Here is a 19,565-nt window from a genome sequence, read left to right as displayed (position 1 = left end):
AAGAGGGTGCTTCTGGCATCAAGTGGATAGAGACCAGGGTTGCTGATTTAAAAATCCTGCAATTCACTGGAAAGACCCCCCAACACCAAAGAATCATCCTATCCCATTGTTAATAGCGTTGATATTGAGAAACTCTGGATTAGATGATCCCAGGGGTGACAAAGAACCCCAAATCTTTTGACAATAAAGGTTATTTCTCCCTCACATTCAGGTCATTTGAAGATGGGCTAACGCTCTATTCCCTAGCACGGATCATTGCCAATCTCCTAGCAGAGGGGAAAAGGGAATGAATGTGCTCAAAGCATATATGCAGTGGTTCTACCAGAGGTGTCACACATCTCTTCCTCTCAAACTTTTTTGGGCAAAATCAGTGGCCTAAGTGTCCACTATAAGGAGCTAGGAAATAGGGCCAATTAAACCGAAACTAAATATAAAAAAAGGAGGCAATAAAAATAAGAATGAAACTCAATGAAACAGAAAATAGTCAAACAATATAAAAAATAAGTGAAAAGCTATATTTTGGAAAGATCAATAAAATTGATAAATCTATAGACACAAAAGAAAAAATAAATAAGACACCAATTATTAATATCAACAATGAAAGAGGGAACACCATCACAGATCCTGAAGATATTAACAGGACAGTAAACAGGGGTGCCTCAGTGGCTCAGTCAGTTAAGCGTCTGCCTTCAGCTCAGGTCATGACCCCAGGGTTCTGGGATCTAGCCCAGTGTCAGGTTCCCTGCTCAGGGGGGAATCTGTTTCTCCCTCTTCCTCTGCCCGTCCCTGCCCACTCGTGCTTGCTCTCTCTCTCTCTAATAAGTAAATAAAAATCATTAATTAAAAAAAACACAAAAAACAGGACAGTAAGTAAATATTATGAACAATTTCATGTCAATAAATTCAAAAACATAACAAAATGGGCAAACTCCTTGAAATTCTAAATGTAATATAACAATAAATTTCAAAAGTCTGAACAGCTCTGGATCTCCCAAAAATGTTAATTAACAGTCTTTTACAAAGAAACCTCCAGTCTTAGACAGCTTCAGAGATGAATTCTATCAAACATTTAAGGATCAAAGTATGCCAACCATATACAAACTCTCTCAGAACATAGAAAAAGTAGGTATACTTCCAACATATTTTATGAGGCCAGTATTACCCTGATACTAAAACTAAAGATATTATAGATATCTACTATAGATATAACTGAAAATTACAGGCCAATATAATTTATTAATATAAACATGAATATTCTTAATATTAGCAAATAATACATACATTATGTATGTACATATACACATACACATTAACATTTATTTATATTCAATCTAGAAATAATTTCCTTCCTTTCTAGTTAATACTTAGTTCACCTATAGTTGTAACTAAGATAAAGGTAGTAGAGGAGGATTTGAGGCACTCAATTGTTATTTGTGCCTCTCTGGATGTCTGGAAAAAATGGAGTCAAAAAGGGAGGCGGTCAGGCTTGAGAATATAGAGAAAGCAAGTAAAATGGGACAATGAAGGGAGTATAATAAATAGGAACAAGAATGGCCCAAACAGCACAAAGATGGTGGCAATGGACATTCTGTTGACTCCTTTCATATGCCAAAAAAAGAAATCAATTCACCTTTTCCTCATAGATGAAGTGTTAGCTCTGGGATATTATTGAGGACAAGGCACGACTCTAGACTCCTGGGAGTTGTGTACTTGTGTTTAAGCAATTTATTATTTTCGGAATACTGGTGGGTAGAGCCTTGTAAGTGGTTTTATTGTCTTCTTTTTAAGGACCCTATTCTGATACACTTAACTAATAGTGAGATTTATTTATTTATTTTTTTAAAGATTTTATTTATTTATTTGACAGAGATAGAGACAGCCAGCGAGAGAGGGAACACAAGCAGGGGGAGCGGGAGAGGAAGAAGCAGGCTCATAGCGGAGGAGCCTGATGTGGGGCTCGATCCCACAACACCAGGATCACGCCCTGAGCCGAAGGCAGACGCTTAACCGCTGTGCCACCCAGGCGCCCCTAATAGTGAGATTTAAATGCTGATACATGGTTACTGATTAGAAAATTCATAAAGTATATTAGCAATTTGTTTATATGATAATCTCTTGATTTTGAAATCTCACATACATATGATAATTTAGTGCTTCTCACTATTTTGACAGTATTAAAACTGATTAAAAAGAATTTTGGTAATACAAATAAACACTCGAACACTTGGTGAAGCAGACGGTCTCATTTCAGAGAACTGCAAAATGGGGTGAAAGGCAGAAAGCTTTTATTGGTTAAAGAATGAAAAACAAGAGAAAAATAGAAAAAATTGTGATTGGCTGGGGCCACACTCTCAACTTTGTTTAGCATAAGAAGATCCAGAGTTGGCTTGGCATTTGGGGATTGGCTGACTGGATATACTGCGTTTCTGGTCAAACACAGCATTTATAGGGACATAGAAGTTACTTCAGTTTCAGTTTGCTCACTTGGAACTCCAGAGAGAAGTAGAAGAGGGATCATCTTGGGCCTAGAAATTTGTTTCAAGAACAGTAACTCCTATTTTTGAAATTTAAATTGTGTACTAAGTTTACTACCTAAAAATTTTTTTAACTTCATTTTTTAACCTTTTAAATTACAAAATCAGTAGGATCTGTGTGAATATAATTTCTCATACTATATGGACTATGGAACAAAATAGTAAATATTACTAAATCTATATCCATTTAGCAAATGTGGAGGCTTGTGTAGACTTAGCTTTAAGATAATGACAAGCACTGATCTTAAAATAGCAAAATGAGGGCTACCCATCATAATGTAGCTGGCTTAAATGTAGCATAAACCTTACAAATTTGACTCCCCCTGAGTAGTTTGCATCTGTCTTTATTACAGTGAATTACACCCCAAACCTCATGAGTTCTCACATACTATAGATGAAATCAATAGGTAATTAAATAGTAGCAGTGACTCATTAAAAAATACTTCTCACACATGTATTTTGGCCATGTATTTTGCTAAGAAATGAAAATGCAGTCATGACCTAGCTAGACATAAGCCTTGGATTTCATAACCTCATAGTACAAATGAATTTAAATATCTAACATATATTCTGTGAAGCACTCTAAAACAACCTGTACTGCATCTACTGGCCAGGCCAATGTAACTTTTTGATGGTATTTTAATCAGAACTAGGAAAAGGAAACAGCCTTATAAGATACCATAGTGAACTGATTTTCATATTTGCATCTGTTTAGGAACATCACAAGATTTCTCATTATCTCCAGAGTCACCACCAAATTCTCAAGACAAAATAAAACAGAACAAACAAACACACAACAAAACCCAGAAAAATGAATTATCTATGCCAAGTGGACTATTCTGGAGGCTGAAAGGTATGTACTATAATATCAAACAAAGGTACTTTTGCAATTTTTGGAAAATGTTATTCTAAAAAGCTTGGAATATCTACCTTGAAGTCTCTATCTTTATTTCCTTCTACATAAACTTCTATAGACACAACATATTATTTCCTATTCTACCATTCATTTGAGACTTCCTAGTAGAAAGAACACAAATATGGCTGAGGCATCAGGATAATTTCTTATTTCAACTGGTTCCAGATTTCTCTTTCAGAATTAAATATAGTTTAAGAAAGGAGGAAGAGAAAAGGAAAAGAAAAATGATCCCAGTTTTAAGTAAAATGTTTACTAATATTCTAAGTATTTTTATCTTGTGCTAATTGGTTATTGAATAATATTTTGAAAACTGTATGCCTCCTATTATTTTCCATAAGAGCTGAGATTCTGCATATACTTGATTTGAACTTTTGAGCTTTTAAATATTTTTATTATTTCAAAGTCATGTTAATAAAATGTGTCATTCACTAAATTTAAATACATTAGTGACCAGCAATACTTGCATTTGTGTTGTCATATTAACTTTTTTTTGGCATTTGCTTTAGTAAAAAGCTTTTTCTGGGATTTCTGAGTTATAAATTTATAAAGCTATAAATTAATAAAATTATAAATGTGTAAAGCTATAAATTTATAAAATAAATTTCATATTACAAAAAGAATTATAATATTGGCAGGAAAGATGTATTTTTTGAAAAATCTATTAATACCAGTTGCAACTTGTCTGTGTAAATCAGGATTTTCTTGCTACTCTGCCACCAAATAAAGAAATAAATCACATGCTAAACCTGTTATTTACAACCTCTAATTTCAAATCTTTATATCACCAAATGGTTTAATTTTTCTCCATAATTAATTTTAAAGTAAATGTTGTAAATTTAATTCATACAGTAAATTTATATTAATAAAAGGCTCTTTCTTTCCATTTTATAAAAGGATTTTAATTTATTGGAAAAAAGATTCTACTTAAAACTACAACCTATATTATATATGTGTATATAGCTTAACTTTTATTTTCAGTGTTTGGATATCTGAGCAGGTTTCTTTGTGTCAGGGTGGGATATTGAAGAACCATAATTATGATTTAACGTTGCTTATAAGGTTATAATGAAGATATTATGTCCATTTAATTGGCATTCAAATTCAAATTGAAAAATTATAATACTAATATTTTTCTGTATTATATCTGTGAAGAATATATAACTCAATGCCTGTCTATTTGGACATTATGCCAATCAAAGGTTGACATTCATTCACTTCAAAAGGCTTGAAGAAATCATACTTAGTTTGGGTGACAAGAAATCCAAATTCTTGGTTATAAATCCAGAGAAAAAGCTTATTTGAATTCAATATTATGAGTCTTAACAAATGGGAGTAAACATATTAGCTGAAATTCCAGGCAAGTAAACATAATGGGTGAAGTGGTCCAGTATGAGTGATGGGAACCAGGGCAAGGCCCCAAGCCCATGTCCTACCTAAAAGGACAATTGCTATTTAACATTGGCCAATCATTGCTACATGGAAATGTGGGACCAGAGTTACCAGAATATGTGATTTTTCAGAATAACACTGCAAAGCATATATTTTTTTATAACATGAAATCTATTTATTTTGTTTTTTTATTTAAATTCAATTAGCCAACATATAGTACATCATCAGTTTCAGATGTAGCGTTCAATGATTCATCAGAAATCTATTTACTTTAAATGTTGGCTCCCAAATGGAAATATAGTGCTGGCAAAATAAAACAAGGTAGTCAGTCTGTAACCTCTCAACTATATAAATGAAGCTCAATTATTTCAAACTGCAAAATTCATTTTGTATGAATTACAGGAAAACATATAAGTCTGTATGACCAAAGAATATATTCACTATTTAAAACCATGTAAAGAATTCAGGCTCACACATAATATGTAAAGTCACTTAAACATTTACACATTTTTTGAAAATATCTATTTCGGTACATTTTATTCTTCTACTTTTGGCTACCAGTAATATATTACAAATCTATAAGTGACTATTCTCGCAAAAAGTAATAGTTTTAAGCTTAACTATTTAACTCCTTAGAAAATAAAGACGCATTTCCTTGACTTCTTAATCTCATTTCATAGTGTTTTCAATTTACCCTTACAGAAAGTCAGAACTATAAGGATTCTTTAAAATAATTTAATAAAATCCTTTATGTTATGGATGAGTAAGATCCAGAAAGGGGAAGTGCTTGTCCAATATTACAGATCATTAATAGCAGAACTGAAAATCCTTTCAAATAGTATAAAGCTAGGAAGTAACATTTAATATTCCAAACTGAGATTGTGAAAAAACTGAAGCACAAAGAGAGCATGTGAGGAAATGCAGCATATGTAGTAAGTTAAAATATACAACTGGGGTAGATACAAACATACCTGGGTAAATTTTACTAGGAGGTCTAACTAAATAAGCTTAGTCTTATTTTTAGTGGACATTCACTAGTATCTTTATGGTTGGCAAAAAACAGTTTCCCAGTTGTTAACTTGGGAAAGAATTCTGGATGGGTGCCATTTGTGAGCATCTGGGGGAATTTCAAAAAGATTTGTGGCAGTGGACGGAGCTGGTGTCCTGACCCTCAGTGGTAATTAAACTTAGTATCTGTCATTTATCTGTGTTTTGCAAATAAGCTAGGAACTCAGAGATTTCTCATTGACAGAAAAATAGGAATTTAGTGGGCAGTTCAATATATAGAGGGTTTTAGAAACTGTAAAAGATGAGAACTCTGCTTCTAACTGTCAGAAGAGCTGACAGGACTCAGACAGATTCCAGCAGGGAATGATGGCATTTTCTATCAGAACCACAGAGCCGCCTGAGAGACCAGGACTGGATATTAATGTAGCCAGTATGAATTTGCTCCACATACCAAGTAGCATGCTTTATTTGTTCTAAAACAAATCAAATTATATTCCAAATCCCCACCATCTAGAGTTGTACAAGATTATATTTGTTGTATTTAATGGAAGGAGCTATTTTCTTTCCTAGGAATATCCAAGGATCTGGAGGACATCTAGTTGGTACCTGTCCAGAAATTGGGGGCATGGGGATGTGGGCTGGTCTTTACATTATGGCAGTTATCTCCTTACGCGTCATGATGCTGTTACCGTAGCTCATCTTCTGCTGTATGCTGGACACTGATCCACTGACAGGCTCAATAAGCTTACCATGGTGACACTATTCATTGAGTGCAGGCTCAGCAGCAAAGACCTATAGCACTGCCCTATAGGCTGCAATGCTAAGTGGTTAGTCTTTCGCAGCGTCACTTAGACATTCTCCATTAAGAGAGCTGCATGCAAGAGGACTCTGACATTTTATAACCCTCCCTGTCTCTCAGATAGAGTCACTTTCTCCTTCTCAACTCTCGGTACTAACATCTCTCTCCTTCTTTTGAATGAACTCTCTTGCCAGTTACCCAACAAGTGTTGTATTAGGAACCTGAAACACAGAAAACTTTATGTCCCCCCACTTAAGGCAGAAATTTCAGATTCAGAGTACTAAGCCTTGGCTATCTTCTGATAGGAAAAGTCTCTTTCATCCTTAGAGTATCCTAGAGTATCCAAGGTGATACAAAGCAGGTAATAGCCCAATAAATTCCTAACACACCAATTAAGGTAAAGGAACACAGTTTCAGTTAAGATAGAACTAGCTTTATAGCAGGTCAGTAAAAATGATTCAGACAAAGACATATGATGATTGGGCCAGGGGAGGGGTGGAAGGTTGTGTTAATAAAATAAACAATTGCAAACTTTGAAATTAGGGAAATATGGGACCACGACTTGGCTCAAGGGTTGGTTGAAGCATAAAAATTATGCTTGGGACTGCAGGGTGCAGGTGGGGGCACAGAGAGCTGTAAATAAACCTGAATATTAAATTGAGAAACGTATTACCTCGTTGTGGGGATATTTCAAATCTATCTCCAGCTAACAACACCTGGATAAACATGCCACCATGGCATATTTGAAGTAAGGAAAAGGGGAGCAAGCCCTGGTGTTCCATAAACATATGCCAACTAAGCCAATTTATAGAAAAAAATTCAGTTTTTAGTATACAGGAAACACATTAAACTTTTATTTTTCTACACTTTCTGATTTTTCTTTTCTTAGTTTCCAAAAAGTTCTATTAGAAAAAGTCCAGTTTTCCTCAGTTTAAGGGGCAAAATGTTTTGTGAGACCAAAGCCTAGGCATAAAGGACATCTGAGTGTTCATGAAGTTGAGCATGATGGTAGTACCATTCATTTTGGCTTAGCACTGTAAGAAGAGTTAGTGGAACAAAGAAATGAAAATGTAGGATGGGAAAGTTTGGAACACTTGACAAATTTATCTCTCAGCACCACAGACTTTTCCCTCATGTGGGATATTAGGGCTTCTGGAAAATCGAGGGTATAGAGAGTCATTTTGGAGGCTCTGAAATATACCATTGATATGGATATTGATAATTCTGTTCAATCTAAAAGAGAATCTTACCATCTACTTCCTTATCTTTATCTTCCTTCTTTATCTTCCTCCTCAGGCACCAATATATAAACTTTCCTAAATTTTAATTAAGAAATAAAGTATTGCTAATATTTAGGTAATTAGGAAGTTATAACTGTGACCCTCTGGCTTCTCATGCTTTCCGTGATACATGACAAGAATAGTTAACAGTGCGCTGGAACAACTGAATTTCCATATGTAAAAGAATGGGGTTGGAACCCTCTCTCACACCATATACAAAATTAACTCAAAATGAATCAATGGCCTAAATATAAGACATGAAATGAAAAAACTCTTAGAAGAAAACAGAGTAAATCTTCATGACTTCAAATTTTGTAATTGAATCTTAGATATGACACCAATAAGCAGAAGCAAGAAAAGAAAACATAGGATAAGTTGGACTTGATCAAAATTGAACACTTTTGCAAATTGAAGGACAGTATCAATAAACTGAAAAGACAACTTACAAAATGAGAGAAAATATTTGTAAATCATATATATGGTAAGGGACTAGTATCCAGAATATACGAAGAACTCCTGGAACTCAAACATTTAAAATGGGCAAAAGACTTGAGTAAACATTTTTTCAAATTAGATTATGAAGTCTAGTCCCACTGTGAAATGCATAATTTCTGAAAGTAAATGCAATATACTTTTCCTTAAATAACATTTTTGACAGGAATTAAAAGCTTATCAGAAGCATATTGTGTGTGTGTGTACAGTATTCTTTGTTCTATCATTGTAGAATATCCACATAAATATGATAAATATGTTCTCATTTAGCATGTAGGCTATACACTTTATGTTCAAGAAGCATATACTTTATGTTCAATAAACAACATGCATATTATATTTTTAGTATAATGTGTTTGGGGTTCATCCATATTGTGCTTAAATAATATTCCATTGTGGAATGGTATATAGTATATGTTACATGACTATACCACATATTTTTATCCCTTCATTAGTTGGAGATTTGGGTTGCTTCTACTTTCTGGCTATTGTGAATAATGTTTTTATTAGAACTCATGTAAAAGTATTTGTTTGAACCCTGTTTTCTTTTGGATAACTACATATCTAGGAGTGGAATATCTGGATCATATGAGATTTCTTTGTTTAGCTTTTTAGGGAACAACCCAACAGAATGGTTAAAATTCATAGGGTAGCAGAGTACTGAGAGAAAAGAACACCACAGAAATAGACCTTTGGACATAGGAAAGGGTCTCTTTGGGTCTTCAGCTGAGTACCAGTCAGCAGATGCTCTGGAGGGAACAACTTAAGGAAATGAGGTAACAGTGCCTGGTGCTCGTGCAGAGCTGGGAATAGTTCCTGCTCCCTCTACCTAGAATGGAAAACCTCATAATTCGCTGTGCATCAGCTAGAGTATTAAGAGGGTTTTGCCTCAGTTGTGGGGCAAGATTAGCACTAGATCAGATGATCTGGTCCCACCTCATAAAGCAAGACCATAAAATACTGGACTGTTTCCAATAACCACATTCAAGGACAAAGCTCAAGAATATTTGTAGTAGGGGCGCCTGGGTGGCACAGCGGTTAAGCGCCTGCCTTCGGCTCAGGGCGTGATCCCGGCGTTGTGGGATCGAGCCCCACGTCAGGCTCCTCTGCTATGAGCCTGCTTCTCCCTCTCCCACTCCCCCTGCTTGTGTTCCCTCTCTCGCTGGCTGTCTCTATCTCTGTCAAATAAATAAATAAAATCTTTAAAAAAAAAAAAAAAGAATATTTGTAGTAACACAAAAATATCAAGCCTACAACAAGGTAAAATTAATAATTCCTGACATCCCATAAAAATTACCAGACATGTAGAAAAGCAGAACAATATGATTCATATTGAAGAGAAAAAAACAAAGCCATATCTGAAATGACACATAATACAGCCAATAAACAAAGATAATAAAATAATAATTGTAACTGTCTTCCATATGTCCAAGAATCTAAAGGATTTATACAACATATTAAGTGGATACTTGGAAGATATTTAAAAAAGACCCAAACTTAATTGCTAGAGATGAAAACTACAATATCTGAGATGCGAAGCCTACTAATTCTTGCTTGATATCGGTGGAAATTCTAAGTCTAGTGACCAGAAGTCTGAAATGAACGACCGAAATAGAGAGTCATGGCTCCTCAGTCAAATTCTGGACATGAGGCAATTTATAAATCCAAGAAGGAGACCTTGAGAAAGGATCCTGCTATATTATAAAATTTTTATATCATGTGACAATGAGCTCATACTCATGGAATTCACTGGTCTTAGGTCCTCCATCATTCTGAAGCAGCTGGCTTGATAGGGCCCTTTTGAAAACTCAGTCATGGTATCAGCTAGGTGGCAATATCTTGTGAAACTGGGGCAATGTCCTCCAGGCTGTGGTCCATGCTCTAAATCAGACTTAGCATATAGGGCTGTTTCTCCCATAATCAGGATTTATAAATTCTTAAATTATAAATCCAAGGCCTGGAAATGGGAGTGGCTCTTCTCACTATTGCCCTTGGTCTAGAGGTCTTAGTTTCAAAGCAAGGAATGCATCCACCAGATGACACAATAAAGATTCCATTGAACTAGAAATTGAGACTGCCATCTGGCCACTTTGGGCAGCTCAAGCCTGTGAATCAACAGGATGAGAAAGGAGTTACTGTGTTGGCTGCAGTGATTGATCCTGGCTATCAAGGAAAATTGGGTGCTATTTTACAATGAAGGTAAAGAAGATTTTGTCTGAAATACAGATCCCCTAGGGCATCTCTTTCATTCTCATGTCCTTTGATTAAAGTCAGTGGAAAACTACAACTCAATTCAGGTAGGATTTCTAATAGCCCAGATCCTTCAGGAATTAAGATTTGGGTCATCCCACTTGGCAAAGACCCACAACCAGGTGAGGTGCTTGCTGAGGGCAAAGGGAATACTGAAAAGGTAGTGGAAAAAGGAAATGAAGTAAGTTGTGGAAAAGTAGAAATACCAGCTGTGATGATGTGACCATATGAGGAAGTGAAGACTATAATCATTATAAATATTTTCATGTGAATGTTTATATTATGTATATGTATTAATTAAATACTCTTCTCTCTTTTATCATGTAACATAAGATGTATTAATAACAGTTACTATTATATTTTCATATTTAATTTACAGGATATCACAGGAGGAGTGGAAACATCACCCAAAGATTTTGTGTTCTGTCCTGGGGAAAAGGCTAGCATGTTTTTAGTCTTATGTGGGATAGTTCATTCTGTATATCATTATCTTTATTATAAGTATGATTTTGCTACTCTATTTCCTTGGTGATTAAAAATGCTTTAAGGAGCTGTGTATGGGTGCCAAGGAGAAAAGGAGTGGGCTGTGATGGCTTTGTGATATGTCAACTTAGTTAGGTTGAACTACATTTCTCAGAATTCCTTGCTAGTAAGTTTCTAGTTAGGGTAGTCTACAAGGGATATTCTTCTATGAGAGTTGGAGGACAGAGAGGAAGCAGCAGCCACTTTGCAGCATATACACAACTTCTCAGAGTTATTCAATCAAGCAATAGTCTAGGGCTTGATGTGAAGGGATTTGGGAGATATATTTAAGGTTCCCATTTTCAGTTAACCAAAAAAAAGATTACCATAGGTGGGCCTGGCTTATTAATCAGGAGGTACCCATCAAAGCAACCAGGTCTCTGAAAATCAGAGACTTACAGCACAGTTGGGTCTGCAATTGCTCTCCCGTCCCCCTGTATCTTTCTTTCCTGAGCATCCATCTGTGGACTTTGGGCTTGCTTAGCCAGAGGCCACAACTGTGTGAGCCAATTCCCTTAATATCACTATCACTATATAGCTCTGTGTGTGTGTGTATATGTGTGTGTGTGTGTGTGTGTGTAAAATATAAATTTTAAAAATATATATCCTACTGGTCTGCTTCTCTGGTTGAAGCTTGACTGACATTGATTAAAAGCAATTTAAGTAACATATGAACCCATCGTAGTGTATTTATTTGTGTAGAGGTTTAAACAAAATGTAAAAAATGTTATAAGACCATTAGGAAATTTAAAGACCATTGAGAAAATTTAAACACAGACCAGATATTTGATAATATTAAGGAGTTTTTGTCAATTATCTTCAATATAATAATGGTATTTTGGATTTTTTTTAAAGCTATAATGTTTTCAGAATAAAAAAATGATAGAATTTTCTTCAAAATTAGTCTGAGAAAGAGGTTAAACTGAAATAAGATTGATCAGGAGTTTACAGTATTGAAGGTGGGTATACAGTACCTGGGATCCATTATACTGTATTATCTTATTTATTTGTTTGTTTATTTATTTATTTATCAGAGACAGAGAGAGAGAGAGAGAGAGAGAGAGAGAAAGAAAGCACGAGCAGGGGGAGCAGGAGGCAGAGGGAGAGGGAGAAGCAGGCTCCTGGCTAAGCCAGGAGCCCTATGCGGGACCTGATCCCAGGACGCTGGGATCATGACCTGAGCTGAAGGCAGACACTTAACCGACTGAGCCACCCAGGTGTCCCTGTATTATCTCCTTTGGAATAAGAATTTTCCATTATAAGAATGGAAATCTAAGGAAAAAAAATAATTTTTCTTAAAGCTTACAAATATTTGACCCTGAGAAGAAAAGGTTAAGTAAAGGCAAATTATACATTTACTAAATTTTCTACCCTCACTACAGACATTAGGTAGACCTGCTATACCCAGTCTCTTCTTATCTCCCTCTATCACACACACATACAAGTACACACACACACTCTTCTTTCTACATTATTTGCATAAATACATCCATATGTAAAATGTAGGTTTTAATAAGTAAACCCTACACATTCTCAATTATATGAAATGAAACATGGATAAAATAATTTAGAATTTAGAATTACATGAAGTCAATTAGACACTCCTGACCTACCAAAGAAATGCTTACCTAGTGAAACCAAAAGATTAAATGGCAAGGCAGAATCTAGCAAGATAGAGTATGGTAATGTATTTTTTTTTTAATATACAAGGATACCAGTTTCTTCTTGTACTTATAAATACATGTAACATTATTATAAGACAAGTAGAACTTTTTATTATTTGATCTGTAAAAAACAATGGAAATAACAGACTACATTAGAAAGAAGCCTTGAGGGGCGCCTGGGTGGCACAGCGGTTAAGCGCCTGCCTTCGGCTCAGGGCGTGATCCCGGCGTTATGGGATCGAGCCCCACATCAGGCTCCTCCACTATGAGCCTGCTTCTTCCTCTCCCACTCTCCCTGCTTGTGTTCCCTCTCTCACTGGCTGTCTCTATCTCTGTCAAATAAATAAATAAAATCTTTAAAAAAAAAAAAAAAAGAAAGAAAGAAGCCTTGACTAGAGCCGTTAAAACCTTGTCTGGAATTCAAGAAGGACTAAGGCTTATTTGAATAGCAGGAAGTAAACACATAGGAATCTGAATAATCTATAAAGTTAGCAATTCCTGGATGCTGTTTGTGGGTCTAATGGTTTATCATTTGAAGATATATTTCATTATATTTATAATGTCTCATTTGTTATTTCTTCAATTCACTTCATCTTGCTACAATAATGAAGAATCATCTGACCAAAATTATTGTTTCCACAGTAAAATGTGAAAAAATAAATTTTAAATTCTATCCTACTACTTCTACTTCTGTACTTGATCTCTGGTCTTAGCTTTAGCTAAGAAAAGGATAGGCAAGGAATAAAACATCACGAAGAGTAGAGGATGTGGGGACGTACTAATTTATTACACCACAATGTAATATAAGAGTGAACAATAATGAACATTTCTACTATCAACACATGGGGAAATTGCCATATAAAAGAAACCGATGAACAAAAAATATTTTATGGTTTATAACTGGCAGGCTAAAACATAAAGTTAAAACACTTGAGTAATATTAGGGTGACCATATAATTTACTGTTCAAATTGGGACAATTTTCAAGGTATTGGTAATTGCTCTGGGCAGAGGTCCTAAACCAGGACCAGAGGAAATGGAGACTCAGGATTACTCAAGGCATTATCAGAATAAAGTATGTGTATGTAGATGAAGATATTTTATGGATGCAAGAGATAAATGATTTCAACTTGGTTGATATAACATATGAATACTAGTTAATTATAGCTTCTTTAATCTACTTTTGAAGTTCCTTTTTTCTTAATTTTTCTCTATCTTTATCATTTTATCATCTTTATCATTCACTGTTTTTACCTCAGCAATTTTTCATATCCAAATGGTTTAAAAGCTGAAACGGCCACATTTTGAATTGCTGTCCCAACAAAATATTTTTAACTATAGATTTTAGTGATTGCTTTCAAAACGCAAAAACAGAGAATAAATATATCAAATATACTCTTTACAGTATCAAGATGGTTTTCCTTGGTATATCATTTTCCATTGTGCCTACAGTACATCTTCAAAATGTGTATCATTAATAGACTTAAAAATACATGTTAATGCACACAGTATTTACTTAGATATTGACAATTTCCTTTGTAAGATTCTATGGTCATAAGCATACTGAGATAGAAATTTGTTTTTAGAGATGTAAAGAACATCTACCAACTCTCCCATTTTATAGATTAAGAAAATGAAACTCAGAGCAGGTAAATGAGTTATTCTAGGCCACAAAGTTAGTAGGTAGAAGAGTCACAACCAGATTATCAATTTAAGATTGTTTTATTTCCAACTTTTTATTTTGAAATAATTTAGACTTAAAGAAGAGTTCCAAAGATAAAAATTCCCCTATACCCCTCAGGCAACTTCTCCTAATGTTTACCTTTTACATAACCATGTACCAATTATCACAAGCTTCTTTTCATTGCACTGTGTAAAGTGTTAGTTCAGATTTCTTGTCTTTAAGGTAAGTGCCAAAGATGTATTTCATAATATTTAGAAAAATGCTAGAAAAATTATTGATCTAATACAAACCAAGGAAATATACTCAGTGCCAAAGAATTTAGGATTCTTTCTAATATCAACGTATCTCTTTCTCTATTGGGATGAATATTAAGGCTTGGGAACTCTGGAATAATGCTAACTAATAACACATTTATGTTTCCATATAAATTAGGGTGAGCTTTCATAGACTGTTTCATAAACATATTCACCAACAATGAATTTATGTGATTAAATACATAAACATAAAAACTGTTTGAATTTTTGAGAAGATAAAGTTTAATAAATAATTTTTCGAAGAAGTGCAATCTTAGAAAAGCATTTCTAATCAATATATCTATTTATAGAACTTGTTACACAAACCCAAGATGTGGGATTAGGTGATAAACTCTTCTGGTATATATTTGCTCCTATTTTCTCAGTGCCACACAGGATGAAAAAAATAATCAGAATATGTACATTGATTCTTCATGTCTGTATCTTAAAATATTAAAAATGTGTTTTTTAAAAAACAGAAAAGAAATTCTTACAATCAATGGTTACAATATTTGGATTGTGAAAGTTAAAAAAATCTTAATTTTTTTTTAGTACTTCAAGTTTCCCAAATTCTTTCATATTTTTCTGATCTTTCCAACAATACCTTGCAGTAACAGGTTATTATTATTATTATTCTCATTTTCTTTTTTCATACATTTATGTTGATATTTGTAACAAACTGTTAATGCCCCTCCCATATCACCTTACCCAACCATTTCAGAGCACACTGGCCTGATTTTCCACAATGGTGGGGGATGTGTCCATAGCAGAGTGTTAATTCCCTAGCATTTCCAGCCTGTGTAAAGGGCAGAATAGCCTCCAGCTATCCGAGAAAGTCGTCAGAAAAAGATCCATCAATGATCAAAGGGAGTTGGTGTATATATACCTGAGTTTTTCTCACACTTTTGAGTGGGCTAATCCTGAAGCTACTGTTTTAAATAGTTTCCCAGGAATCCCAGTAAGATTAAGCTCTGTTTGCTCACAATGAAACTTGCTTGGTAATTCACCCTTCATTGCCTTCCTTCCATTCCCTGTCTCACTTCCCCAAATCCCTACTGTTTCCTGAAATCACTTTCTAAAATACACTATTTGCACTTCAATACTTAAGTCAGGATGTGATTTTGGTAGAACACGAACTCAGAAAAGTTTCCCAAGGCATAGGCTGAAGAGATGCTCAAGTAGAGGGAGTATTATGTTCTATAGTTAATATGACTCATTGTAGGAAAGGCAGGAGGAAGGAGACAAATGGGTTTAGGAATATTTGTGGACATCGACTACCTGTGTTTTCTCTAGAAAGCCAATCATTATTACTGAAAGTAGATTATCTTATGTCCATGTTACTCTGACTAAAACTTAGGAAAGAAAAGAACCTCTACTGAAAGCCAATAAAAACTAGGGATTTTGTTCTTCAGATTAATATCATTTACTATCAGAGTTGCTTATGTTCATAACACATCAACTAATTAAGCAAGGAAAAGCACACACATTCTCTTGTATCTTATGGTGTTAAGAAATATTATTAAATTTGCACTGACAATTGCTTGGTTAATTAAAAAATAAAATATTTCTTTTCAGAGAATTAAAGGGCAAATATTTCTATTATATTTTTCAAAAAGTTCACTCAATTTATTTGTATCATAAGAGGTATAGCATACTATAAACTGGGAGCTGCTTTTAAATTTTTTTTCAGTTTTATTAGCTGGTAAAAATGCAGAATAAGAGATAAAATGTTTATGTCTATTTATCAGAATGACAGAGGTATACACGGAGTGAAATGGAGAAGTATGCTTTCTTAAAAACCAATAAACATAATAAAGAATGGAGAATAGAATGTACTCTCTGATAACCTTCATTGACCAAATCAGATCATAGCTAACTGACCCTTAAATGTCTGACCAGGTCTTAGGATAGTCTCTGAAATTCCTGGCATATCAGAGTTAAATAAATTATTGGTAAGCATGCTATCCACATTTAAAATCATACCTTCAGTTCCTAGGCCCCATGGAATGGTAGGTAGTATTTAAATATTAAGTCTGAAGAAGGAAATAAGAGAAGGGTCAAATTAATAAGAATACAGTGTCATGACTCTCAGGAAGCTTATGTCTCAGTGAGGCAATTTAACTTAGAAAGTTCATTTTCAATTTAACTTATACTTGTCAATGACAGATATTTTATAAAATATTTTAGAAATATTTTATTTATTTTTAGAAATTTGTTAACATCAGTTTCCAATTCTCAGTCTTTCCCCAATTCAAAACTACATTATGCTGAATACTTTGTCCAAGCTTTAATACAATATAGCTTTGAACTATCTTCATTTTTGAATTATCTTTGTCCCTTGTCTTTTACTGTTTTAAAAAAATCTAGTAGCAAATCCCGGCCCTTTTCTAATTTTTCATTTGAAAACATCCTTGCATATTTTTGGTACACTTCACAGAACACTTTGATTACACAATATCTGCCATCAGCTTTTTCTATCTTGACTACCACATACTTATTCCAAACCCTGATTTTCTTTCATCACAGCTCCCTTGTCTCTCTCTGTGTGTGTGTGTGTGTGTGTGTGTGTGTGTGTGTGTGTGTGTGTTTTAATCCAATTCCATGTATAAATCCTCTTTATTTTGGTCATGAAGGCCATATCATGGTTTCCTATTACATCATATATCAGATAAAAATTCTGGACTTTATAAAGGTTCACAGACCTTTACCAATATGTACTAACTTACCTGTTTTCCCTTTCTTTGAGGTCTCAGCATATCTTCTTCTTTGACTTGAGGCAAAGAAGTTCATACTCCAGATGAACTTTTATTCCCAAACTAAATGTTATTTTTTTTCCTTGTTCAGTGGACTATAATCTATCTTTCATCCCTTAAAAAGCACCAGAAATCCCAATACCTCCTAGATGTTCCTTGCAATAAATGACGCTATGAGGAGGGTTGGTATTCTTTTCCACTCCCTTTTCTGTCAGGAATTAAATTTTATTCTAGTCTCTTGGCTTATTGCCTCAGATATGCAGGTATTCTTGGTTAGAATATCATGGAATTACAGTGAAGTTCTTTATTATGCTAGCTTTTACTGAAGCCATCATTCAGGTCGAAGTGCTATAGTGAAAAGTACGAGAAGAAGAATCTTTGTTCTAGAAATCCAGCGAATATGTTTATACCTCTTCACATCTTACAATACATTATCTCATTTGACTTGTAAGACCTATGGGAAGTAGAGTTTCAGTCCCTGGTTTAAGTGCGAAGGAACTGAAGCTCTACTGTACTGCAATATTCAAAACGGCAGACTTTGGAATCAGGAAGACCTGAGTTTGAATTATTAGGACAATATTTATACCTATGTGACTTTGAATTATTAATATCTCTAAACCTAAACTGTCTCATAAAATAGGGACAGTAATAACTAAATGATATACTACACATAAAAGCATCACATGTAAAATGGATTGCTTGGCACATGGTAAGCACTTAATAAAATAGCCAACATGTTAAAGGATTTGCCCAAGACACTTTTAGAACATGACTGCAAGGACTTGAAACCAAGATTTCGGGCTCCAAAGTCCATGTTTTTCCATTATCCTTAATTCCTAGTACATTGATTAATTAAACAACTAACTTGGTAGATGACCTTGAGCAAAATACTTCACTCAATCAATTTACTAAGCTGTAAACTGAGTCTTTTCAGACTTTCAGAGTCTATCGTAGCTATGTTATTTTTTCTGTAGCGTTGTACACTTGAGGTTCAGATTCCCTATATATCCAAGATCTGTATAATCATAAGTCGCGCACATTGCAATTAGTTTTATTCCTATATTCATACTTTCTTCAATAATTAGTTTTGTGTACACTCACTCAGCTCTTGTCTGTCTTTAGTCTGCCTATCAGCGCCTCGTGAAGGGAAGACCCATATACCTAGCTTTATTTATATCCTGGCTTGTTCCCGAAAGGATTAAAGGCAGCGAGTGACACTATAAGTTCCCTAACGATGTTACACAGTGCCACTAATAAATACTCTTTTGATGAACAACCCGTAGAAAACCGCCGATGAGTTGAGATGCTGTCTTTCACCTAACTCTTAAAAATAAAAACTAATGTACCTAGCTAGAAGTCCTGGAAGCATAAAGTTAAGGTTCTTCCTTCAGCCTTGACGCTGTCTCACCCGTTGTCAACGGTCACTCGAATGCCCTTCTCAGACTAGCCAAAACTGTCGCCGCTCCAGCCCCGCTTTGCCCGAGATCCCACCCCGCCCCTTCTTTCCCTCTCATACCTAAGTTTCCTGATTGGGAAGGGGCCTGAAGAGCCTTTCTCACATTCCCATTTTATTGGCTGGCACGGCTGTCAGTAATCTCTGCTTCCCGCCTTCTAGCCTAGCGGGTTTCTTAGACCCCTTGGTTTCTGCGACAAGCCGCTTACGTTTGCCTGAGCCGTGTTGCCGGGGACCGGCGACCTTTCACCCCTCCCTTCCCACGGGAGCGCCCCAGCCCCCGTCCCCGCCCCCGTCCCCGGCGCGCGCCCCCGGGCACGCGCTTTGCCCGCGCGCACACACGCACGCGCGTACACACTCACACACACACACCACTCTCCCGCCTCCGGCGGGGCCCCCTCCGCCCCCGCAGGCTGAGGCATCAGCGCTGGGAGGCGGCAGCGGCGGCGGCGGCGGCGCTGCTGAGAGGCAGGGACCCGAGCGCGAAGTGTGTGGGAGTCTACGAACTCAACCCCTCTCTACCCTCCCC

Source organism: Ursus maritimus, unplaced genomic scaffold, assembly GCF_017311325.1.
Source record: "Ursus maritimus isolate PB19 unplaced genomic scaffold, ASM1731132v1 scaffold_36, whole genome shotgun sequence".
Taxonomy (NCBI): domain Eukaryota; kingdom Metazoa; phylum Chordata; class Mammalia; order Carnivora; family Ursidae; genus Ursus; species Ursus maritimus.
The sequence above is the reverse complement of the archived record's forward strand: the minus strand, read 5'-3'. Positions refer to the sequence as shown.